This window comes from Schistocerca nitens, chromosome 4, assembly GCF_023898315.1.
Source record: "Schistocerca nitens isolate TAMUIC-IGC-003100 chromosome 4, iqSchNite1.1, whole genome shotgun sequence".
NCBI classification, from domain to species: Eukaryota; Metazoa; Arthropoda; class Insecta; order Orthoptera; family Acrididae; genus Schistocerca; species Schistocerca nitens.
Genome location: NC_064617.1, coordinates 100,690,759 through 100,700,690, shown reverse-complemented (window position 1 = coordinate 100,700,690; position 9,932 = coordinate 100,690,759). Strand labels below are relative to the sequence as shown.

Here is a 9,932-nt window from a genome sequence, read left to right as displayed (position 1 = left end):
AGGCGAGTAGTCGACTTCCTCTAATTTGGAGAATTTTAAGAAAGTGTGGCTCACCTGCAGAGGAGAACGCGTATAGATCGCTAGTACGATCTATTCTTGAGCACTGCTCGAGTGTCCGCGTTCGCCACCGAGGTCGGATTAAAGGAAGACCTCGAAGCAATTCACAGGCGGACTGCTAGGTTTGTTACCGGTAGCTACGATCAGAACGCGAGTGTTGGGAGACGCTTCTTGAACTGAAAAGGGAATCCCTTGATAGAATATGACGTTCTTTTCGCGATCCACTGTTGAGAACATTTAGAGAACAAGTTTGTTATCGGTAGCTACGATGAAAACGCGAGTGTTACGGAGACTCTTCTTGAACTCAAAAGCGAATCCCTGGATGGACGGCGACGTTCTTTTCGCTATCCACTATTGAAAAAATTTAGAGAAGAGACATTTGAAGTTGTCTGCAGAATGTTTCCACTGCCACCAACGCACATTTCGCGTAAGTATCACGCAGACAGGAGAAATTCCGGCTCGTACGGAGGAGTATTGATAGTCTCTTTTCCTTCGCTGTATTTGCAAATACAACAAGAAAGGTTATGACTAGTACCCTCCGCCATACAACTTAAGCTGGCTTGCAGAGTGTGGATGTAGAACCGGCTAAAACTTTTAAAAAAGCTTCAATTAACCAGTGATAGCATGAAGCAGAAGAACGGTCAAAGGTAAAATACGTACGCTAGACAAACTGTCTGAGACAAAGAAGGGATACGGTGGAGACAAAATAAAAGTAACGATGTAATAAATAATCACTATTCTACTTGGAGGGAGAGACAGCAAAGACTGTCAGAGACAGCAAAGGACTTGGAAGAGCAGTTGAACGGAATGGACAGTGTCTTGAAAGGAGGATATAAGATGAACATCAACAAAAGCAAAATGAGGGTAATGGAATGTAGTCGAATTAAGTCGGGTGATGCTGAGGGAATTAGATTAGGGAATGAGACACAAAGTTGTAAAGGAGTTTTGCTATTTGGGGAGCAAAATAACTGATGATGGTCGAAGTAGAGAGGACATAAAATGTAGACTGGCAATGGCAAGGAAAGCGTTTCTGAAGAAGAGAAATTTGTTAACATCGAGTATAGATTTAAGTGTCAGAAAGTCGTTTCTGAAAATATTTGTATGGAAGTTAAACATGGACGATAAATAGTTTGGACAAGAAGAGAATAGAAGCATTCGAAATGTGGTGCTACAGAAGAATGCTGAAGATTAGATGGGTAGATCACATAACTAATGAGGAGGTATTGAATAGAATTGGAGAGGAGTTTGTCGCAAAACTTGACTAGAAGAAGGGATCGGTTGGTAGGACATGTTCTGAGGCATCAAGGGATCACCAATTTGGTATTGGAGGGCAGCGTGGAGGGTAAAAATCGTAGAGGGAGGCCAAGAGATGAATACACTAAGCAGATTCAGAGGGATGTAGGCTGCAGTAGGTACTGGGAGGTGATGAAGCTTGCACAGGATAGAGTAGCATGGAGAGCTGCATCAAGCCAGTCTCTAGACTGAAGACCACAACAACAGCAACTTTGAGGGAAAGAATGTTGCAAACTAGGAAGCAAGAGCTGAGTGAAGAGCTGCGCAGCCTTGTCCAGACTGGTCTTCACTGAAGGTAGTTGCTAATAACGTATGGCAGGCATTAATGTACATAAAAACCAAACATCCCAATGGGCAGACCTGTAGCTACGTCCTCCGTACCAAAAAATCCTCCATCAATTCACGAATTTCGTGTGATAACTCAAGTAATCGTACCTTCATCGATAACGGTCGGTGTAGTACTGACTCAAATGTGATTCGAAAGTTAATAAATACTGCCTGCAACTGACTGCTCTGAACAATAGCTCACAAGGTGCCATGTGACAAAAGAGCGAGTTTGTTGTCGCATGACCGATGTTTCCGGAATCCACGCTGGTAGACGTGGAGACGGTCAATCTATTTGAGACAGCTCATTGTGTTTGAGATCAGGATACGTTCAAGAATTCTGCAACAGCTGGATGTCAGTAACGCTGGACAGGAGTTCAATGAATGACTTCTGATAATCCTCTTGTAGACGGGTGTGACCTGTGTTTTCTTCCTAAAATTGGGCTGTATGTTTCAGTTTTCGGTTAGAAAAGCTCCTCACCTTTCGTCACGGATCTTCCGCAGCGTAGTGAGAAGTCTCGCGCTCGCGGCTAGCGTCTACGCACGCTTATGCCGTCGGCACACGCAACGCGTTAGTTAAAGCTGACGTGGCACTCTGCTACCTTTGTGACGTCAGGTCCTCCTGTTTGACGTTGGAGAGCCATTTCATCACGTTTGACACAAAATAAGATCAGCTATATTTTGCCAAAGTCCCATGTAAAGTACGAGGTGTGGCTAGAAAAAAACCGGACTAGTACTGGTGAAACAATAAAACGAATGCAATTAGGCTGAAAGTCGCGTGGCCTGTCACGTGACTCTCGCTCCGCCTACTGCTCGAGTTTCATCTGCCTCCTGCACTCAGTCTGCCCGTGGCGTCTGTTTTAAGTAGTTGACGTTTTGTCTGTGCGTCGGAAAATGTTGAGTGTACAGAAAGAACAGCGTGTTAACATCAAATTTTGTTTCAAACTAGGAAAATCTGCAAGTGAAACGTTTGTAATGTTGCAACAAGTGTACGGCGATGATTGTTTATCGCGAACACAAGTGTTTGAGTGGTTTAAACCATTTAAAGATGGCCGCGAAGACACCAGTGATGACACTCGCACTGGCAGACCATTGTCAGCAAAAACTGATGCAAACATTGAAAAAATCGGTAAACTTGTTCGACTCTTTCCTTGTCAACTCCTGTTAACTCAGACACTGCTCTGATTGTTAAACGGCGATCTTGTCGAACAAGTTTACCGATTTTTTCAATGTTTGCATCAGTTTTTGCTGACAATGGTCTGCCAGTGCGAGTGTCATCACTGGTGTCTTCGCGGCCATCTTTAAATCGTTTAAACCACTCAAACACTTGCGTTCGCGATAAACAATCATCGCCGTACACTTGTTGTAACATTACAAACGTTTCACTTGCAGATTTTCCTAGTTTGAAACAAAATTTGATGTTAACACGCTGTTCTTTCTGTACACTCAACATTTTCCGACGCACAGACAAAACGTCAACTACTTAAAACAGACGCCACGGGCAGACTGAGTGCAGGAGGCAGATGAAACTCGAGCAGTAGGCGGAGCGAGAGTCACGTGACAGGCCACGCGACTTTCAGCCTTATTGCATTCGTTTTATTGTTTCACCAGTACTAGTCCGGTTTTTTTCTAGCCACACCTCGTAGAACCTATAGAAAGCATGATCGCTCCCTCTGTCTCAAGCAGAAAGCAGGACCCCAGACTGTATCTGTCGTGTATGGAGCTACAGGCACTCAACGCGAGGTTATTAGCGCTTGTCATATTCAGTAGAAGCCAGTATTCGGTGGATTTTATGCTATACACTGATGCGACAAAAGTCATGGGACACCTTCTAAAATCGTGTCAGATCCTCTTCTACCCAGCGTAGTGCACGAATTCGACGTAACATGGACTCAACGAGTCGTTGGAAGTCCCTTGCAGAAATACTGAGCAATGTTGCCTCTATAGCCATCCTTAATTGCGAAAGTGTTGCCGGCGCAAGATTTGGTGGGCGAATTAATCTCTCGAATCTGCACCATAAATGTTCGATGGGAGTCTTGTCAGACTATCTGGTTGGCCAAATCATTCGCTCGAAGTGTCCAGTATATCGCAAACAACTGCATCTCGCTGACATGACATCGTCGTTTCGGCACACGAAGTCCATCAGTAGCGGCAAATCGTCTCCAATTCGACCAGCGTAACCATTTCAGTCAACGATCGGTACATTTTGACCAGAAGACCCAGTCCATTTTACACAAACACAGCTCATACCACTATGCAGCCACTACTAGCTTCATCAGTGCCTTGTTGAGAAACTGGGTCCATGGCTTCGTGCTGCGCCACACTCGAATCCTACCATCAGGTCTTACTAACGGAAATTCGGACTCATCTGATCACGTCACGGTTTTTCAATCACCTACGGTCCAACTGCATGATCACAAGTCCAGCATAGGCGTTTCAGGCAGTGTCGTGCTGTTAGCAAACGCACTCGCGTAGGTCGTCTGCTGGCATAACCCACTAACACCAAATTTCGCCGCACTGTGCTAACGGATATTTTGTAGTTTTCACGCAGTGTTGCTTGTCTGTTAGCACTGACAACGCAAAGGCCGCTACTCTCGGTATTAAGTGAAGGACGTCGGTAACTGCGTGGACCATGGTGGGAGATAATGCCTGAAATTGTGTATCTCGGAATAATGAATTCTCTAACGATTTACGACACTGAATGTCCCATGAGTCTAGCTCCAATTTCCGTCCCTCATTCAGCGTTTGTTAATTCATGTCGTGTGGCCATGATCACGTCTGAAAGCTTTCCACATGAATAACTTGAGTACGCGATACTACCGCATATGTGCATATCGTATACCGCACCCAGTGACTTTTCTTACCTCAATGTACGGTGCACCCTCTGAATATATGTTTCTAGGCACCAGCACATTGAATAACGAGAACGAAGCGTTACTGGTACGACTTCTTGTAACAAACTGACGGTAAACGCCATACTAGTGGTTAAAAAAGTTTTGTATTTACCTCCGTAACTACACCATTATTGTCAACGTTACGTAAATTCTTAGTTAAACACAGACCTTCTTTACTGTTAATTATGATTTGAATAATATTTACGGCAGTGAAAACAATATTTTTACCGGTTAGTGATTTACTTACAATCAACCCTAAGACTCGAATGATTATTTATTAGGGCTCTGAGAACTATGGAACTTAACTGCTGAGGTCAACAGTCCCCTAGAACTTAGAACTACTTAAAGCTAACTAACCTAAGGACATCACACACATCCATGCCAGAGGCAGGATTCAAACCTGCGACCGTAGCGGATTATTTATTATCTTTGGGTTTGTCGTGTATATTTAATGAAAACCTTTCTGAAAAAAAGATTTTCTTTTACCGGTAGCAAAATATCTAAAGTGTTTTTTCTTGTTGTCTTGTGGGTGAAGCCTTAAAATCGTGTGTAAAGAATGGCAGATGGTCAATGATAAAACTTGGATTCGAGTCATAATTAATTATTACCACTTAATTATGTTCACAAGGAGTGAGAGACATGAAATGAGATTGAAAGGACAAATACTTTTTATACATGTATTGTGAAGAAAACTTACGTGCGTTCAGAAGCAAACTCGTACGAAAGTGTCTAGTAGGTTAAATAGCTGACAAAAGGGTGACTATTTTATTCATCCAAGTCTTTACCCCACAACTATGTATAAATTTCAAGACATGATGTAGTCATAGTCTTTGTTATTCTTAGTATTCGTTACATAGCAATACATTTATTATTAATATTTTTGCAGTGAACACATGGTGTGTCGTGGGGCGATCACTCTGTTTTTAAAATAATTGAAAAGCCACGATCGCTTCAATCGCTTGTTAGATGACCGGTTTCAGCACTCTGAAGATGCCATCATCAGATTAACAATTATTAGAGAACCACATACCTGAAACGTGGATTAACATTTATAAAACCATATGGACATCATGGCATATGAGGCAGACCATCTGATAAAATCATTGTCACAACCAATAAAAAATAATAAAAAACTGCTCTAATGGTCGTTCTTTCCATAAAATATATAACTGAAGTCACCAGATAAAACTACCACTGCTCGCCTAACACCGGTCGGCATCATCACTGGCTTATACCGCGCAGGCTTACCTGATGTGATTCTAGCGGTTCACAACCGGCCACCAGATAGTGCTGTCCAAGCAGCGCATACACAGTCCCATGGTATAACCACTCACTACTACTAAAACACAACTTTACTATAACATACCAATGCAAAGCCCACATTTGCGCATACATTTCCTGTACATACTACAGAGTATGTCAATTACGAAGTAAAAGCATTGAGGCACAGACATTATCCATTAACGCCTTACAGATCTATATACACTCCTGGAAATTGAAATAAGAACACCGTGAATTCATTGTCTCAGGAAGGGGAAACTTTATTGACACATTCCTGGGGTCAGATACATCACATGATCACACTGACAGAACCACAGGCACATAGAAACAGGCAGCAGAGCATGCACAATGTCGGCACTAGTACCGTGTATATCCACCTTTCGCAGCAATGCAGGCTGCTATTCTCCCATGGAGACGATCGTAGAGATGCTGGATGTAGTCCTGTGGAACGGCTTGCCATGCCATTTCCACCTGGCGCCTCAGTTGGACCAGCGTTCGTGCTGGACGTGCAGACCGCGTGAGACGACGCTTCATCCAGTCCCAAACATGCTCAATGGGGGACAGATCCGGAGATCTTGCTGGCCAGGGTAGTTGACTTACACCTTCTAGAGCACGTTGGGTGGCACGGGATACATGCGGACGTGCATTGTCCTGTTGGAACAGCAAGTTCCCTTGCCGGTCTAGGAATGGTAGAACGATGGGTTAGATGACGGTTTGGATGTACCGTGCACTATTCAGTGTCCCCTCGACGATCACCAGTGGTGTACGGCCAGTGTAGGAGATCGCTCCCCACACCATGATGCCGGGTGTTGGCCCTGTGTGCCTCGGTCGTATGCAGTCCTGATTGTGGCGCTCACCTGCACGGCACCAAACACGCATACGACCATCATTGGCACCAAGGCAGAAGTGACTCTCATCGCTGAAGACGACACGTCTCCATTCGTCCCTCCATTCACGCCTGTCGCGACACCACTGGAGGCGGTCTGCACGATGTTGGGGCGTGAGCGGAAGACGGCCTAACGGTGTGCGGGACCGTAGCCCAGCTTCATGGAGACGGTTGCGAATGGTCCTCGCCGATACCCCAGGAGCAACAGTGTCCCTAATTTGCTGGGAAGTGGCGGTGCGGTCCCCTACGGCACTGCGTAGGATCCTACGGTCTTGGCGTGCATCCGTGCATCGCTGCGGTCCGGTCCCAGGTCGACGGGCACGTGCACCTTCCGCCGACCACTGGTGACAACATCGATGTACTGTGGAGACCTCACGCCCACGTGTTGAGCAATTCGGCGGTACGTCCACCCGGCCTCCCGCATGCCCACTATACGCCCTCGCTCAAAGTCCGTCAACTGCACATACGGTTCACGTCCACGCTGTCGCGGCATGCTACCAGTGTTAAAGACTGCGATGGAGCTCCGTATGCCACGGCAAACTGGCTGACACTGACGGCGGCGGTGCACAAATGCTGCGCAGCTAGCGCCATTCGACGGCCAACACCGCGGTTCCTGGTGTGTCCGCTGTGCCGTGCGTGTGATCATTGCTTGTACAGCCCTCTCGCAGTGTCCGGAGCAAGTATGGTGGGTCTGACACACCGGTGTCAATGTGTTCTTTTTTCCATTTCCAGGAGTGTATTATAATTTACCTTTATTCATATAAGGACGTCAGGAATACGCACACAGAAAGCTGTTCATAACACGACTTAAGTACAATGTGACGAGCGATAAAAACCTGTATGCCGGGCTTTACCTGTCTAGGCACTATGGTCTTAGGTATTGTAAGCGCTAAAAAAGAACATATTCACTTGGTATAAAGTCTCTCACCATCTATACATTCGTTATGAGCACAACTTGACTAGAAGAAGGGACCGGTTGGTAGGACATATTCTGAGACGTCGAGGGATCAACAATTTAGTATTGGAGGGCAGCGTGGAGGGTAAAAATCGTAGAGGGAGACCAAGAGATGAATACACTAAGCAGATTCAGAAGGATGTAGGCTGCAGTAGGTACTGGGAGATGAAGAAGCTTGCACAGGATAGAGTAGCATGGAGAGCTGCATCAAACCAGTCTCAGGACTGAAGACCACAACAACAACATGAGCAAGGTACCAATCAACTACGAAAACTTGCATAGGCACATGCAATTAAGGGATGCCAGGTCAGAAGCAAACAGAAGGGCACAAGAACAAGGGGGAAATGACATGCGGACCAAGATGCACCGTGACTCCACGTACGCTCCCATCGGCATGGCACTCGTTTCGTCCATGGGTCTCACCGAATGAGGAATAATAAATGATTGAAGCGATCGTGGCTTTTCAATTATTTTAATATTTTTTATGTTGAAATCACGTAAAGGTGGAGAGTTTTCTCGTTCCAGAATAATACTTCGTCATTGATAACACATTTACATACATAAATACGCGAACTTTTATTCGTTATAGGAACAGTTCACTTATGGATATCGGAACATTTTACTACGGTTTTCAGAAGGCCCTCCAGGAACCGGTACGTTACCTGCCAGTTCCGTGAAGACAATGCTGCGAACTACTGCGAGAAACTGCTTGCAGGAAGCACGGCAGTTAATTAAGCTGGTTGTTCCAGCTGTGGTTCAGAGATACATTTCGCGCCCGACACATATCGGATTCGTGTAAGACGGGGAGTATCGTTCCACGTGGCCAAGTACCCGGCAGCCGACGCCATCGGCTTTAGCGCCGACGCGCTGCAGGCTGGGAATTGGAGTCGGGCGGCAATTTCCGAGAGTAAACTTCTGCTCCCGGCGGATTTCTATGGCGCAGGTGGATCCGGCGCGTCGGCCGACCGCAGAATCTCAGGCCGGGAGCTGAGGCCAATAAGTCGCCCTTTGTACCGCAGCTCAGCGTGCTGTATGACTGATATACGGTGGACCACCTGCGTTATATTCGAAGGTCAACATTCTAGGTTTAATTTAACTGCGACTGGTCTGATCGTGTGACAAAATAGCTGTGATACTTCAGTATATCCATTACTAGCTGAGTAGCCTGCGTAGCCAGGGTACGTATTTATTCTAATCTTCTATCAATCTATCTCCTCATTTCCCACACTCTCTGTCCATCTCCAGCACCTCCTCTCTCTGCTCACCCCCTTCAACTCCCACACTGTCCATCTTCTCCTGCCCCTTCCTCTCTCTCTCTTCCTCCCCACTCAGTCAATCCACTCCTTCCCACTCCGTCCATCTGCTCCTTTCCCTTCTGTCCCACTTCTCCTATCCCCTCTTCTTCCTTCTCTCCCCTCACTCGGCCCATTTCCCCCTCTCTGTCCACATCCTCCTTCCGGTATCCATGTCCATCTGCTTATTCCCCTCGCTGTCTCTCCATCTCCCCGTCCTTCCTTCTCTCTTCTCATTATCACACTCATCCCAATAGAAGGTTGGTGGTTCTACTTGCAACAGTATCTCTTTCCAGATAGTAACTGATATGAGTGCCAACTTTGTCCGAAACCATTCCAAGGGTTAAAAAAAAAAGTACTCTGTCGTCAGGCCACGAGTGGCCTACCGGGACCGTCCAACCGCCGTGTCATCACAGTGGAGGTTGCGAATAGGAGGGGCATGGGGTCAGCACATCGCTCTCCCGGTCGTTATGGTATTCTTGACCGAAGGCGCTACTATTCGGTCAAGTTGCTACTCAATTGGCATCACGAGGCTGAGTGCACCCCGAAAAATGGCAACAGCGCATGGCGGCCTGGATGGTCCCCCATCCAAGTGCCGACCACGCCCGACAGCGGTTAACTTCGGTGATCTCACGGGAACCGGTGTAACCACTGCGGAAAGACCGTTGCCCATTCCAAGGGGTTAGGATAAGCTTTTCCCTCGTTGCTATGCTCGCATACGCACCTGTCAAATATACGAGGGGAAGTGATAAAGTAAAGGGACTTTTGCAATTTCTTGCCTTAGGGCAGGCCCCCACAACCGCACGAGTGGTCGACAATGAAGAGCGGACAAATTGAATAGCTGGGCGGCGGCCATTAGAGTGGTAAACTGACGCGCGGAGTTCGAATGTTTATACATCGCTTTTGGTTATAAAATGCCTTCGCTTAAGTCACAAACATAATGCCTTATT

At 46.3% G+C, this 9,932-nt stretch overlaps 1 pseudogene; it reads right to left on the bottom strand.

Annotated features, from left to right (window-relative positions):
- Nucleotides 1-9,534: 9,534 nt before the first annotated feature.
- On the bottom strand, nt 9,535-9,652 carry LOC126253850 (5S ribosomal RNA; annotated as a pseudogene).
- Nucleotides 9,653-9,932: the final 280 nt, after the last annotated feature.